Consider the following 15,834-nt stretch of genomic DNA (forward strand, 5'->3'; position numbering starts at 1 on the left):
ACAACAATGTCGGGAAAACGTCGATCGCCGATATCTTCATTGATGCCACTATGTTCAAAATTAAGAAGAAAAAATAAAACAAGGGCAGGGAAAAACGCTTTGTGCGCACCACAACTGAGCGCGCTTTATTCTCCGCAGTCCTACCCCTGCCGATGAGCGGCTTGCTTTCCCCGCTACTAGGGACAAAAACACCTGTTCCGCTGAGGAGGCTCCAAGTTCGAGGTAAAGCCAGCACTTTGAGCGACAGGTGTTGTTCTGTTGTCGTTCTCAGTCTCGGTAAGACAGCGCGGTAAGTACCGCGCTGAAATATTCAGTATTATTGCTGGTGCCGAGGCATTCGGCTCTTAACGGGCATGGGAAGGCTTCCAGATTCGAGCGTGTTCGTCGTATCGCGACAAGATCTGATGCTCCAGCAACGTGCCACTCAGCTAATTTGCTGGCTGCTAGAACCGCTCTTTCACTGCAGGTCACTTGACATACAAAGTACATTTAGCGCCACTTGAAGGAGAAACATTGGAAGCTCGCAGAGGTACAAAAGTACACTGCCTAAGAGATACTCGAGCCTTACTTCATTTATTTAAAAGTTATGTAAGTCAAAACTGTCGCGGGATCAATATGCAGTGATTCGCCGTGAAGGGAATAGTTCTTGCACGCAAATGTTTCGGTGTCGTTTGTGTCATTTTCTTGTTTAGTTTGGCTGGCCTGCTTCTTCACTTGGTGTGCTCTTTGTCGACGTTCACTGTTATCGTTTCAAGGCTTAACCTTTCCAAGGCCATGAGTTTGATTTTGCTGTAGTGTGCTCACGGCGCTTTTTTTTTTTTTTTTATTCGTGCGTAACCCATTACACATTCACATCCTTCCCTGTCTGTTGGAGCAAGATTGTGAGCGTGTATCACCTTGTTCCCCACTCTGAATATATGGTTCTTATTCGAGCAGCGGAATGCCAATTTGGGATTTTTAATTTGCTCTGACGTGGTCACGCGGCTTGCATGTTTTGCATAATCCTGTATCTTAGCTCAGACAATGAAAATGCCGGCAATTTCGCACTAGCGCCCGTTAAATATTCACGACAAAGTACGCACCCGTGCGCAATGTGCGCTAACTCAGGAATCACCCCAAGCAAGCGAAACTCAGCGCACATCTGTGAAGAGCAGCCATGCACTTCTGTTTGGAGAGCGAAGAGTGGGGCCTCGGCAAGCGCGCAAAGAAACTCGGCCCCCGGACTCGCACGCGGGGTCAAGGACGCCGAGCTCGCGAGCGCCGCTAGCGCAGCCCTGCACCCGGTTGCGCCAACCCGAGTATCTGGCCGAGTCTCTCCACTGGCTCACGCAAGCGCACGGCGGCCGCTTGCTTCTCTTCGCACGAGGAAAACAACAATAAAAGTCGACAAAGACGTAAACACAATCAGCGGCGGTAGACCATAATCTACGGTTCCTTACCCTCACCTTCATAGGTTAATGACACTTCTCCGACTAAATACGAGGACCGCGATAACCATTCAGTTAATCAACGCAAAATTACGAGTCATGGAATCGCGACATCAGCTTTTTGTTATGCCTTTCTCTTGTTAGCATCAGACGCGATAACTAGCTCGCTCCTCGCCAAGTGAGCATTCGAGCATCCCTATTTCGCCGTCAGATTCCGCATCAAATAGCAGGGATCACGGCAGTTCCCGGCAAGCGTGTCGGAGGGCACAGTGCCTTCCGAGACGCTTGCACGGCGACACGGGAAAGGAGAGCGTACCTTTGCGCGGAACCCGGCGTGCGCCGCTGGAGTCGTCCATCCCGACGACGAACCCGCGATCACGAAGAGACGCCGCGAGGCCCGGGCTGGCGACGGCGAGAGGACCGCTTGTTGCGCATGGAAACGTCTCTGCGGCGCATCCTGGCAGGGGCGCTCCTTGACGCACGTCGGAGGCTGGCGGTAGTCTCGGCGTATCGAACGGCCCTTCACTCCGCTGTCCGCATCCCTGCGGTGCACGATGCTGTTGCTGCTGCTGCGCGCGTTCGCGTCGATTGTCGGCGAGGATGGCGAACCCACAACCACCACCACAGCGGGTGCAGCGGCGGCCACCGCGAACAAAACCACCACAACAGCGCTGCCTCTGCTCGGCGGCGCAGAAGAGGAAGGAGTAGTCTGCGAAAAAAAAAAAAAAAAAAAGTTGGCTCCCCAAGAATGCGGCGATCAGGCGGCGCTGCGAGCGACACCCGTGCGTCGCTGCCTCAAATCCGTCGGCAGTGCTCGGCGGCGCCGACGTCGGCCGCTGGGCGGCGATAGCAGCCGCCAAAGGACGCTGCCGCTGCTCCCTGAGCTGGAGTGCAGGCCCTCTGTCGCAGCCCCGCACTGACGCCGAGGCCGGCGCAAAATACGCCCGGGGCCGACCCCGTTCTGAGCGCTTCCATTGGCCGAGGCCGCCAATGACGTCATTCGTTCCTCCTGCTCTTTCGCACGGAGACACTGAGCGAGCGCTGTGGCACATCCCTTCTTCTTTCGTCTGTTTTTGCTCTCCACTGCTTGATGGGAAGCAGGGATGCGGAGCTGGCGCGATGGTGTCAACAAGAGACTTGCCCGCAGATGTGCTTCGCTCGCTCCGCCGTGTCTTCTCTGCTTTCCTATCACGGCCGCTGCAGCGCCGCGTTACCCTCCGTGCGCGCGTTCTTGCATGCGCGTGTCGAACCAGCAAGAGAACAAAAGGGAACAAAAGCAAGAGAGTTATTCTTAATTTGTTTCAATGCTCTTCTGCGAACCACAGACAAAAACAAAACGCAGGAAGGCAGCCAAACAATATAGACAACATAATTGGATGGTTATTAGCACTTTTCCTACATGTCCACTGTCTACATTAGCTGCTTTGGTGGCCGGGTACCCACAAGCTGTGCATAGTGACTTTCGTCGTTTTTTAGTTCTCTATGTTGCCGTTTTGTCTCTTTTCACGAAAAAGAAAAAAGCAAAATTGCGAGCGACTTACAGCTTCTTTACGCGGGGAGTCTGTAAAGACTCTTTCTTCCTCTATCAATCTCGATTCTTATGGTGAAGTTTAACTATAGATGAAAACAGTTGCAGTCAAAAGACTAATTTGCGAAAATGCCCAAAATTTATGGACGTTGATGCTGGCCGCATGGACCATAGCTATGAGCTAGAAGAGAGGTCGGAAGATGCAGTGAAGGTAACAAGCGTCTTCGTTTCTTTACTCTCCATGAAGTGGTGTCCTGATATTACATGTAAGGCTCCGATTCCCTGACACGTCAAATAACAGTCGCATCACAGACAGATAGCGTCACCAATATATTCTTCATGGTTCGAATGGAATGGTTTATGACGAGACAGATAACTGAACGATAATTGAATCTTCACATATTTTTTTTTAGATTTGTCTTAGTCGAAGGACGATAAATACGCGCTGAATTAAACAACACGCCTAATGTAAGGAAAAGGCCAAGTATAAAATAGTCCATCACCTACAATTGCAGTGATACTCTAGTAGAAAATTTAGGCTGTTTTCTCATTAAGGTTAACGTTTCCACGAGCTGATCTTTAAGCTGCCGTTTTGCACTTCTGGCAGTTAACACATAGAGTGTTCTCTGTTAAAAAAAAAGTAAAAAAAAGCCATTTTTATATAAGCGCCTTACGATTTCGTTCAATAAGCCAGCAGAATTTTAAGTTTTAAAGTTCCTTGCTTGCGGTATTACAGGGAATACGACCGGCGTTACGGTGGTAAAGTGAAGAGGCGCAGACGATGGAACTGAGACGTATCGGAAGGAATAAATTACGGCGTTGTAATGGTAACTAGGCTACTTCGCTAGGAAGGATGGTATTATAACCTAGCGAAGGGCAAGAACAAGGCAACGCATATTTGACCACTCACCAACGGTTTCAACAAGGAATCTGTTGGGAAGCGATGATATATTTTTTTTTCTTTTGGAAATCTCTGAGGCTCAGGTACATCGCTATTCCCTTCGGAGCTGTGATCAAGGAGTCATTCTTGACCTTCAGCGAACCGGTTTTGATATATTGTCGACAAAAGAGATATTCAATCTTATGACATGTTCTTTGGTAATGAATGCATCTTTGCTGCCCTGAAACATGTCATGTAAAAAGCCAGGGAGTCAAGTTTTATTCAGAGCAACATTGGGTTGGGTTGTTTTTAGCGTCACTTTCGTGCCCCTCGCTTAAGAGTTCACTGATAGGGACTAAAAATTCATCTCAGCTGCTCCGGCTGCACGAATAAAATAACATTTGCTTTACTGAACAGGGCATGACTATGGAGTGGTAAACAGACAGTTCGAGGAACCTTTTATTGCTCGTGCTACTTGACTTTCTAAGCTGACAAAAAAATGCGAGCGAAAAATGAAAACAGCACAGAGTGATAAATAGTAAAAAAAAAAAAGAAAACGACGCGAAATTAAATCAGGAAATCAGTTCCTCGTGCTACTTCTGCGCATATCATAATATAAAAACAGATGCCGACGTCGCGAAACCTCTTCAATCATGCCGCGTGTGCCGCGTGGCAGACTTCCCATCTTCACCAAGCTTACGATGTGCATACCATCATATTGCTTAATTGTCCATTTACTATTTTTAATACCATTTTCTCGATTTTTATTTATTAGTTATTTTATTTATATTTACTAGTCTATCAGCATGAAGATTCATACAAATTATAACGAAGAATGCATTTATATAAGGTATCATAGTGATATAAAGCTATCAGATAAACTATGCAATAGCACAACAGCTTTACCATTTTCAAGCAGGTTGGAGAAGAAAATCTGAAATCGTTATTCCTGGTATGAAAAGGCCAGAGAAGAGTTGCACATTCTTAAACGACAAACAGTTACTATTGTCCGAGCACGCCACACATATAAATCAGTTCGTTTCAGTGAAGATTATTTGTTTAACTGCAGTTTTGGTTCCGTGCTCAGTCGACAGCGTAGTCACCGTGATGGATATATTACGTAGGCTACGTCCTGTAAACCACCTGTGAAACATTTTTTTTTTTAAGTGACAATGGGGGGGGGGGGGGGAATTGCACAACTATGGGTTAACAAGAATGATATACAGCTGTGCGAACGCTAATTTATTAAGGACTTTGAATGAAGGGTTCGTTATGGCAAGCGCATCAAGTTATGCAATTCGCAACACTTTATTCCTTCTCCATAAAAGCAAGCCATTCATAATCGCTTTTTCAACTTCCCCAGTCCTCATGGCAATATGTTAGGAGGGACAGGAGTACGAAGAAATGCGTTCGCCTGTATACATGAAATGGTAAAGAAAAATGTTGGCAGCCTGTGCATCAATTTGGGATATTTTACAAAGGACTTTAAAAAAGGAATTTCCATTATACTCGCATGGTATTAGGTACTTGCCAGTTGAGAGTGAGGATGGGGTGCCATTTGACCTTATTATGCTAATGGCCCTCCACTGTATTTGGCGCTCGAGAATGGCAGGATACCATTGCGATTCTGACGCACGGCCAGCACGGATCTATTTTCGGGAAGGCATGAATAGATATATTGAAGTTCAGAAACTTGCTCCCGAAGCTCCCGAGTGGCTCGGAAGATTGGATCCATTAGTGACCCTTAGAGAATTTTAGCATGACGACGCCACAACTCACCTGGCTGATTGTTGTATTAATGAATGCTCATTGTGCCCTGTAAGTGGTTTTGTGTATTGTGCCCAAGTCAGGCAATAAAGAAAAGAAAAAAAAGCAGCGGTGGCCATGTGGAAAAGCATCCGCCTCGTGGTCGAGAGGTACCAGGTTCGACTCCTGATGCCGCCGGGTACCCACCGGTTTTTTAATGGGTACAAGCTTTCCCCCGGCCTGGTGCTCGGCTCTTTGGGGTGAAATGTTTGGGAGAAGGGGTCACAGGTCTCAAATAGTTGCTCTGATGTGGCAGTCATCAGATCCGCCATCGGACAACAATAAGTCCGCCTTTTGCGGCGAAAGCCCATTATGTGGCCAAGTGTTCGACTGGGGGAGTCATTGGTTGCCCACAAGACGTGAACTTTGAGCGTAGGCTGTCCTTTCCCAGGTGGTGCACCCCTTAGGAGCCGGGCTTTTGGCCGCGGGACTCCTGTACCCATTTGAATTAACCGGCTGGGTAACCGGCGGCAGCGGGGATCGAACCCACAACCTCCCGCAGCAGGAGCAGGCGCCCAAACGCACATTCGCACCGATCTAAATAATACGCTCGGAATAACGAAGCCGACATCTGGAAACGGTGTCCAGGAAACGGCAATAGTCTGCAAGTATTACTTTGAAATTACTGATGCTCACCTTTATGAACATGGAGATCACAAATTTAGACAATCAAGTCGTTCGTGAGCTAGTGTTTATTTTTTATTTTTATTTATTTACATATTTATTCAAAAATGCTATCAATCCTTGCAGGCAAGACAGAAAAATTTGCAAACCTTATTTGAAACCATGTTTAGCAGCAATAAGAGCGATTTATAAATGAAAATAAAATTGGAGATAAAAATAAATAAAGAAATCAAACGTTCAGTGTAGAGTAATGAATATAGCGGAGCTCTGTTAGATAACAAAATGAAACATCAATAATGTCAGTGTTTTTTTTTTGTTTTTTTGGAGCGCGTAGCAGGACGAGCACAAAGCACAGAGGAACAAGTAGAACACCTCCTCGTCATCGTCCTACTAGGTGCTGCGAAATACGATGGAAAACCAACTAGCTGGACAGCTTGTCTACTTCATCGATAATGACGGAATGAAAACTGTTTATAGATAGATAGGGAAGACGAGGGAAGGCAGGGATGTTAAAACTCTTTATGCATATCAAGAAAGGGCATGTGCCTGACAATACATAAATTGGGCGTAACGGTGAAAGAATCCCTTTGTACCCTTTTCAAGTTATCGGTGAGGAGAAATTTGTTAGCATAAACATTCAAGAAGTTTTGGCAAAAAAAATATCCTCCCCTAGCTCTACAAATTCATAGCATGTTGAACTCTGCTTTACTGATAGTTTTAAGCTGTTCCACGCCCTTACTGCGACAGGAAACAATAAGTCTCCAAAACTGTCAGGATGACCACAAATTCATTTATAGTAGAAGAATGTTTATGGCGTATGAGTATTATTTCGTCTGCAAAGATGATGTACTTTGTAAGGTGCTGATGTACGAGTTGCTACAAGAATTTTAGGCGTGATAGTAAGGCGCGTTCTTGCACGCTTAGCCGACCAGCTTTATTATGTAGGTGAGTCAGTCAGTCACTCATTAGATATTTGTTAAAAATGTACCTTATTGTCTTCACTTGTATCTCTTTTGGTTTCTTTGTGCGTTGTTTAGTTGCAGGGGATTATACTAGGAGCATGTTCTACTGCTGGTCTTATAAAGGCATTGCTGGCTAGTATTTTAGTTTCCGGTTGTGAAACTCGGAGGCAGCGTCTAGGAAAGGTAGTGGCTGCAGTTATGGTGCTTACGTGCGAGTCCCATTTGAAATTATGCGTATGGAGCAAATGTGTTTGTGTTCACTGACTGGCGCTATTTAAGTATTGCTTATGCTGTAATCGAATGGGATTTGTGAGTTCGACAGATTTGCATTTCGATTTTAGTAAGTAAGAGCTCCCCAGAACATTTTGCATTATTCATTAGCATAGAAATTTTGCTATTCAAGGCAAATTGTCTCACATAAACTATCATGCTTAACTTCTTGCGGTTTATTTTAATCCACTAGGACGAAAACATGCAGCCCTTTCCGTAATATGCTTCAATAATGAAATGATTATGACTTCTTTAAAAGTTTGGGGGTATTTTCTCTGCAGCACTGCGAGACGATATATTTAGAGGAAAACAATTATTACTCTGAAATGTTGTCTAGAAAGCTACGGGTTCCGTAGCAACCTGACGATAGGTTGACATGCTTCTTTCTTGTTTGTGCTTGAGTGTAGTGATCGTTGTCTGTATGCCGTGGTGTGTATGGCTGCATGGAGCGGCCACTCTGCAAAATGCATATGCTGTCCATTCATTTCGTCCTCTGGAAGGCTTTCACACAGGTGAAGCCCATGCTGTGGTTGGTTGGTTCATAGGAAGGGAAAGGCGGAGTATCTGTCACACTTGCTCTGTGGACACCTGAACCGCGCCGTAAGGGAAGGGATGAAGGTAGGAGTGAAAGTGGATAGAGAGAAAGGGGGGCCGTAGTGGAGGGCTACGGAGTAATTTCGACCACCTGGGGATCTTTAACGTGCGCTGACATCGCACAGCACACGACGCCTCTTCGTTTCGCCTCCATCGAAACGCAGCCGCCGTGGCCAGGATTCGATCCCGGGAACTCCGGCACAGTAGTCGGGCGTCTTACCACTGCACCACCCCGGCGGGGCAACCCATGCTGTGCAGGAACGAAAAATGAAAGTTAAAAACAAATTACAACAAGTAACAAGAGACGATCAATGTAAATGCGAAATGGAAAATTTGTACAGCTACAGAATATCCTACGCATAGCAATTCGTGACCATGTGTGATTTTTTTTCTTGCTTGCTTCTGTTGCGGGTTTTTTCTTTTTTGTTCTTTTATATTTGTTTTATTTCCTGTTCGAATAAAAGTCGATATCTTCCTTTTTCTTATATTTATTTCTCCATCTTTTATATATTCATTTATATTTTCCTGCCTGCAGCCTGCAAGGTTTTTCGGCCTTTCTCCCTTCATAATTACAACAGATATGCGTGACGACATTCATAAAAGTCAACTTTCCGTCAGTCATGCAGAAGAGGGGGAAATTTGGCACGGCTAGTAATTCCAGCAATCTAGAGGAATGAATTTGAGTTGGATACGTTCGTTTCTTGATTGTATTTAGAAATGATGTTAGAAAATCTCCATATTCACATCATTCCCACAATAATCTGCTTGAAATGGGAAAGAACAACTATGCTGCAATGCAGAGTCAAAATACGAGACACGATTACTGATCTTAACTACTCGATCAGTTTTATTCTTCATATTAGAAATCATCTTGCTTGGGAGCATCGATACTAATTAAAGGCTACTCGAACTTCCAAGCAATACATATAACCGAAAAAAAAAAGAGATGTAATTGGTAAAGTGCACGTATAATCCATCAGAAAAACATCCAATGTCGCCCTTGCACACTTTCTGTGCTGCAAACAGAGGCCCAAACTCTTCGACATTTGCACTAAATGCGCATCTTGGCGCTGAGGCTATAAGCAACGCGAGTCATCTGTTTCACAGAACCTGCCTGAATATAAATTAAAAAGCTGTGTTCCTGTTGCTTCAGTGCGTTGTATTTGATGGTATTGCATTTCCATGTACAAGTGAGACGAGCTGATTAACAAGTAAATTAAGCAGCTCGGTGTCTCCAGCTCCAGCACACTAAGCAGAGGCCAGAGGGAACAATGCAATTGTAATACAATTGAATCATGATTCACGTCATGGCTAGGTTCAAGAGTTCCATTTTAAGGGAATAAAGAACACTGGGAGTGCGAAGCTGGTAATCTTTCAATATTGTGTTGTGTATGAAAGTAATAACCTTAAATATAGAACGTCATCCCAATATTGTGTCTCCGAAGAGGAAAACGATTTATTTTCTTTACTACCGCTTCCAGATAGCCCTTGGCAACGAGTGAAAAACTCGAGCTGCATAAAAATTAAAGTGGATCCGGCAATCCTGAAATCCGGCAATGCTGGTTCACCGCGGTGGCGAGGTGATATCAGACTTCAGGCAATATGATGTCGTGTCGCACCAGAAATAGCCGAGGAACTGCGTAAACCAACGCAACGACTGAGCTATGCCATCCTCATTTGAGCGCACTATTGCACGGCATATCTTCGCGCTGCTTCAGATGTATTACTTACTAGGCAAACTCTATGTGAGTAGTCGTAAAGAATTTCGCGATCTGAAAAAAAAAAAAGCGACAAATTTCTTTTTTTTTTTTTAACTGTATGCGCTCTTTACTCTCGCATATTGGTAGGGGGAAAGCTTTTGCGGCTCTCAATACCTTCGGCAGTGTTTTCACAAAGGTCCTTTTACTTTACCATCCAGCTCCCTGAATCTATTACCTCCTGCATGGCACCAGAGGGCAGAGAGCTTCATTACAGCACGACCTTCGAGAAGTTGAGGTTGGACGTAGGAATACCAAGTTTAAGCCTCAATCCGGTCTTAGTGAGGGAGGCAGCCTATACGACTCCTCCTTAGTTTACTTATTTTACTCTTGCATTTCATTCCTCTGCCATAAGTGCAGTGACAGCGATGTTTGGTAAATCTTCCATTTCAGTTTAACGAACGTATGAGGCGACCTTTTAGGAGGCGCAATTCCGGCTTCAGTTCGCTGTAGTAGTTCGCTGTGCAGCCTGAACCAATATTAGTGGTATTGCTCGGATCGTTATTTTCCGAAGCCGAGCATGGACGGTTGGTTTTCAGCAACCATATAAGAGCGGTAGCCGCTGTTGGTTGCTACAAACCCACTGCAAACAGGGGTCTCCGCGTATCTTGAACGGAGTGCTGTGCGTGGGGAATATTAGCGAAGTATACAACTCCAATGACAAGACTAGTGCATGACACGAGTGTTTTTGCAATGGTAAACGAAAACACACGAACCGAAAAAAAAAAATTGGGGAGCCTTTATGACGAGTTGACAGCGCGAATGGCTACCGCCTGCGGCTTCGCCTTTGAATCCTCGTTCGCGTACACTCAACCCGCAGCTATATACCTGCACTCGTGGCGTGCTTTGAAGCATGGCAGATATATTTAGGCTACTGCGTTCTTCCCCGCAATTTATTGATTTGTTGCTTGCTTGCGCGATGCCGCTTACTCCGCTAATCATTGCCTCTATAATGCTACAGATACTCATTGGTGTGCCGTCGTAAGCTTCCACATTACGTGAAAGACCAAGTGAAATTGTTATACTTTGCGTTTGAAAGAACACTTTCAAAAAGTTCGAGAAATTTTGGGTACAAATTACAGAACATATTTTCAGAAACAAACTGTCGGCTGTGGCGGATAATTATCAAGCTAATTGGCTAAAACCCATTCCATTTACCGCGGTTGTCTGGGTAGTCCGACTGGCGAGCTCGAATGAAACAGTTAAACCATTTGAAAGAATTAAAAAAAAAGAATTCTGTTCGGCATTTTATATTTTTCTGTCCGCTGAAGAAGAGTATAATGCTCAATCATCGGCCTTGCAATCAGCTTTAGATATTACGTGCACATATGCATCTTCCATTGGCCTTGAACTTTCCGCAGTAAAACTACGTTCATATCAGTCGCCAACCGCTGGGGCCGCCGTAAACTATCGGCAACTCCTATTCGTCTACATCTATCCGAAACCCCACTTCAGGAAAGTCCAACAGTAAAAATATTGGGCTTAACAATTCATGAGTCAGGAACTGGAACTACATGGCTGTCTGGCGCTAAAAAACAGGCGTTACAGACACTTGGTTTAATTAGACGCATTGCTCCAAAAATGGGTGGCGCTCGCTCAGATGTTGCGAGACAGTTGGTGAGGGCAGTTGTGCAACCGCGCCTTGTTTATCAAGCCCAATTTCAGCATTTGACAAGGGCACAGTGGGATCGACTTGAGGGTATAAATCGAGAGGCAATGAGGGTCATCACCTGCCTCCCTCGCATTACACCAGTAGTGGCGCTCCAAGAAAACGCACAACTAAACACAATAGATGAACTGGTGCAGCAACGACGTGATGCACGCAAGCTTAAGGCCACACTCTCTCACGCAACGTGCGCTCTGAAGGCTTATGCTTCGAAACATTCAATACTACCACCACCACTGCCAGTTCTTCCTCCTTGGCGTTTTGTACAGCTGAGCGATAACAAGCCAACTGATTTACGCCGACCAAGAACACAGGAAACGGCGTCGTCACTTCGCGACCGAATTATGGAACAAGACGCCCGCTTGCCACATGGTTCCATTATAATTACGTCGACGCAAGCATCAAAGCCTGTGAAGTGATAACAGCAGTTTACTGTCCTAGCAAATCTTCATTGAACAAGACGTCAACATTTCAATTACCGGAACCTCCATCTTCTTTTTGTGCGGAACTGCTTGCAGTGCAAGAGGCGCTTCGCTCTGTGACCGCCATTCCCATGCTTCCCACGGCCCATATTATCATACGTACAGATGCTCTCCAGATGACAAAGCTACTTAGACGAGTTAGTAGTAGCCCGGAAATCTGCCAGAACATACACAGTCTAGCGGCTCGCATACCAAATCAAATTCGTATTGAATGGACCCCGCGTGACCTTTTAAGTGCTCAAAGCCAAGTAGATTCTGCGACCCGCCTTTCAAACTCAACATCGACATCGCCAAACCTCATAAAATTGGACAATGCCACCCTGCTTTTAACAAGAAAGGAGCACCTCCGGCTCCGTACACGTGCTCTTATACCTCCGTGTACGGTAAGCCTCCCCCGCGGTCTAACCCGTGCAGAGGAGGTGGCGCTTCGGAGGATTAGAGTTGGGGTGGCCCTAACACCAGCAGTGATCCGAAAGTGACCAAAATTTCGGTATTTATATCCACACCCTGGGTGCCCCATCCGCAAGTCTAGAAATATAGAAGCTGACATCCATCACCTACTGTGGGATTGTCCAGCGTTGAAGCCAACGCGGATCCGGCACCTGGTGGCAGCTGGCCTCTCCCCCCATAATCCGCAGTCATATGCTGTTTGGACACTGGGACCGCATCATCGTTCAGTCCTCGATTTCATTGCATCAGCCAACCTTTTTTCATTTATTTGACCACACCCTTCATCCATCATAACATTCCTTTTATGCCCTGAGGCAATAAACTTCGAAAAAAAAAAGAGTATAATGCTTAAAATGGCGGAAATGAAAGCAAACGGCAGTTTTATCGTTTAGAAGAAAACGAGCACCTGCGCATCAGCGCTCCAAGCAAACGCCGCCATAGCCCGTGGTTGGCCAGGCCCATTATGGCGGTATTCTCGGTATATCCTGCCGGCGCCGGCTGTATTGCTGTGTGTGCGTTGCTTTAGGTGATAACAGCTCGGTTAACGGCGCTACGAACGACGCTGTCGAGAACGTCGGGCGCGCAGGCCGGGTGCCCTAGTCGCAGGCGCGCCCAGCGACGACTAGGGCGCGCAGGCCCTAGTCGTCGCTGGGCCTATCGACGTCACGGCAGACTGCACTTTGGGATTGAGCAGCGCTGTAGTAAACGACCTACTCATAGAACTGCCTGAATGTCAATCCTCATGCCTCAAAATGAAATGAAGATATGGTTAATTACGGCGTCGCCTTATCAAAGGTGCTAATGTATACAATAAGATAGGATCAGCCCCGGCGCGTTGATGGCTGCATGCTACACAGCTTTGAAGGGAAACTTATTTGTATCGCTGTTATCACTCTTACCAACATCTCGGTAAGGGTCAGCGATTCTCAACATGTTTAATCTTTAACATTCCGTTATCACCGGGCTTATTATTTATGATAACAATAAATTGTAGGGCGCTTTTTTTTTTGGCACTAGTGCAAGGGATCCACGGATGGCTTGCGGGAGGCGCGGCCGGCGCGACATGTGGTAACAGTGCTGCCCGGACGATGCTTGAGCGCGCTGTTGCCGGGCGAACCGCACGGAATTCCAGACACTGCGTTATAGATCACTAATGCAAATGCAGCCTCGTTCTGCCGATCACCACATCATGCATTTCGTCTGCTGTCCCGCCGGGGTGGCGCAGTGGTTACGGCGCTCGACTACTGTTCCCAAAGACGCGGGATCGAATCCCGGCCTCGGCGGCAGCTTTTCGATGGAGGCGAAAAGCAAGGCGCCCGTGTGCTGTGCGATGTCAGTGCACGTTAAAGAACCCCAGGTGGTCGAAATTTCCGGAGTCCTCCACTACGGCGTCTCTCATAGCCTGAGTTGCTTTGGGACGTTAAACCCCCCAAACCAAACCAAACCAAACCATTTCGTCTGCTGTACCCAATTGGTAATTGTTACCGTAATCAATAACGGCGGCGAGCTGTGTAACAACAGGGAGCCGCGACTAGCGTTGTAAGTTCGGTGCCTCCGACGAGCGTAACAATGATGAAGTTAGCCGTGCAACAAGGGCGTTAACCTACTTCGGTGCAAAAACAATTTCAGAATGGCACCGGACTTCAATTGCATTGATTTAATGAGAATCCCAAGGGGCCGCAATCGCTCCTAAGATTAGATGATCGTCATGGGCACGATAATCATCAGTGCACAACAGAAGTGATTTCAAACGCAATAATTTGTTTTTCGTGACAGAGAAGGACTGCGCTGAAAGTTTCTTATCCTTTGGGGAACTATGAAGCACCATTTCGCCAGGAATGCTAATGATCGCACAACCGAAAGCCATGCTAGTAGCCACTGGTCGCTCCACGCACTAAGACAGAATGTTTGTTTTTTAACGACACAAGGAAGAAAACTTTTAGAACATCGAATGACGTTTATTTTACAACTGAGCAAAAAAGGCGCACTGGTCGGAGGGCATCGAGGAGCCGAAGAGTGGGGCGCGCTACTCCGCAATACCTGAGTGTCTGCTGGTCGACCCATTGGTATCTTTGGACGCGCGGAACCTTCAGCACAGAACGGCCGAACTGGAGAAAACAAAATGGCACCAGCAGCAGATTATGCTCATCCATCGATCACCAAAGTGCGGAATGGAGCGAAGCAAGCTTGCAAATCATGCGGCCGACCTAGGGCGCTCCGAGATTGACGTCCAATCCGCTTGTTCCCCTGTTTCGTCATCCCGCCCCCGCCACTCCCAGCAGTGACGAGGGCATGACAACTGTGCGTTTTCAACAAGCAATTTCGGCTTTTCTTGGCGACAGGATAGAAAAAACATATACACACATGACTAACAAAGCCGCTTCTTTCCAGCTACTGAATTTCATGATATTTGAAAACCGTTTGTTCCTCGTGCTAAGAAGACGATGTAATCAGTTTTTGAAATGAAGCCAAACACATTTTCTAAAACCCTACAGGGCGGATAAATAAAAATGCCAAATGATGTGCGGGAAAACGCAGTATCTGTCACACATATTGATGGACACCTGACCCACACCGCAAGCAGAAGAGGGAAGACGGGCGGGAAAGGAGAAAAATAGAGATGCTGTATTAGTAAGATCCGAAATAATTTCGACCCCATGGGGATCTGACATCGCACAATACCCCGACGTCTTTGCGTTTCGCCTCCATCGAGATGCGGCCGCCGTTATCGGTGTTTGAACCCGGGCACTTCTAGCTTTGTAAGCCGAGCGTTGTAACCACTGAGCCACCGCTGTGGGTAATGATGCCCGGTGCTCTTTTTCCCTTATAGAACCGAAAGTAAGAGCAAGCGACGCGCATAAAGCGTGGCGTAACAGCGACGTCCGGTTGTGATATGATGCAATGGCAACGCCGCCAAATTCGCCTACACCACTGTGACGTGTCATGCACTTTACCTCGCTCTGTCGCGCTGATCAATAGCGACCACGCAGTTGGCAATGACTCGCCTTTCCCTTGCACCTAGCTACGAGGTAGGATAATGCACTTGACGTGGCATGATAGCGCTAGCAGTTCGAACTTTAAATAATCCACGAGTGACGCCAAACCCTTTAGACCACTCCGAACATTCGCAACGCGTCGGAACTGGGTTCTTCGTTGAACGAGAACTTTAGCGATTCCACGTTGGAAAGGTCCGTAGACATGCTCCTTCGCGCAGCAGTTTAGTTTTGCTCTCTTCCGCAACCCGTGCCAGCAGTTTCGCTAAGTCGGCAACAGATTTAAGTGCTTACAAAAAGCGCTCTTGTATCTTTAATGTGACTGTCGTATATAATGCAGTCAACATAACGTGTTCAGTGCTTGATGTGCTTGGCCTTAGTAATTTGCTACACTG

The 15,834-nt window shown here is 46.5% G+C and overlaps 1 protein-coding gene across 1 annotated transcript in view; it reads right to left on the reverse strand.

The window, feature by feature from the left end:
- The window catches only part of DopEcR (G-protein coupled receptor DopEcR), a 267,336-nt gene extending 265,013 nt beyond the window's left edge, over nt 1-2,323 (reverse strand). Inside the window, exon 1 of the mRNA XM_084609488.1 lies at nt 1,744-2,323. The gene's annotated coding sequence lies outside the window, so the exon portion shown is untranslated. The remainder of the gene's footprint in view (nt 1-1,743) is intronic.
- Between the last annotated feature and the right edge of the window lie 13,511 nt (nt 2,324-15,834).

This window comes from Amblyomma maculatum, chromosome 7, assembly GCF_055883805.1.
Source record: "Amblyomma maculatum isolate TAMU_Amacu chromosome 7, ASM5588380v1, whole genome shotgun sequence".
NCBI classification, from domain to species: Eukaryota; Metazoa; Arthropoda; class Arachnida; order Ixodida; family Ixodidae; genus Amblyomma; species Amblyomma maculatum.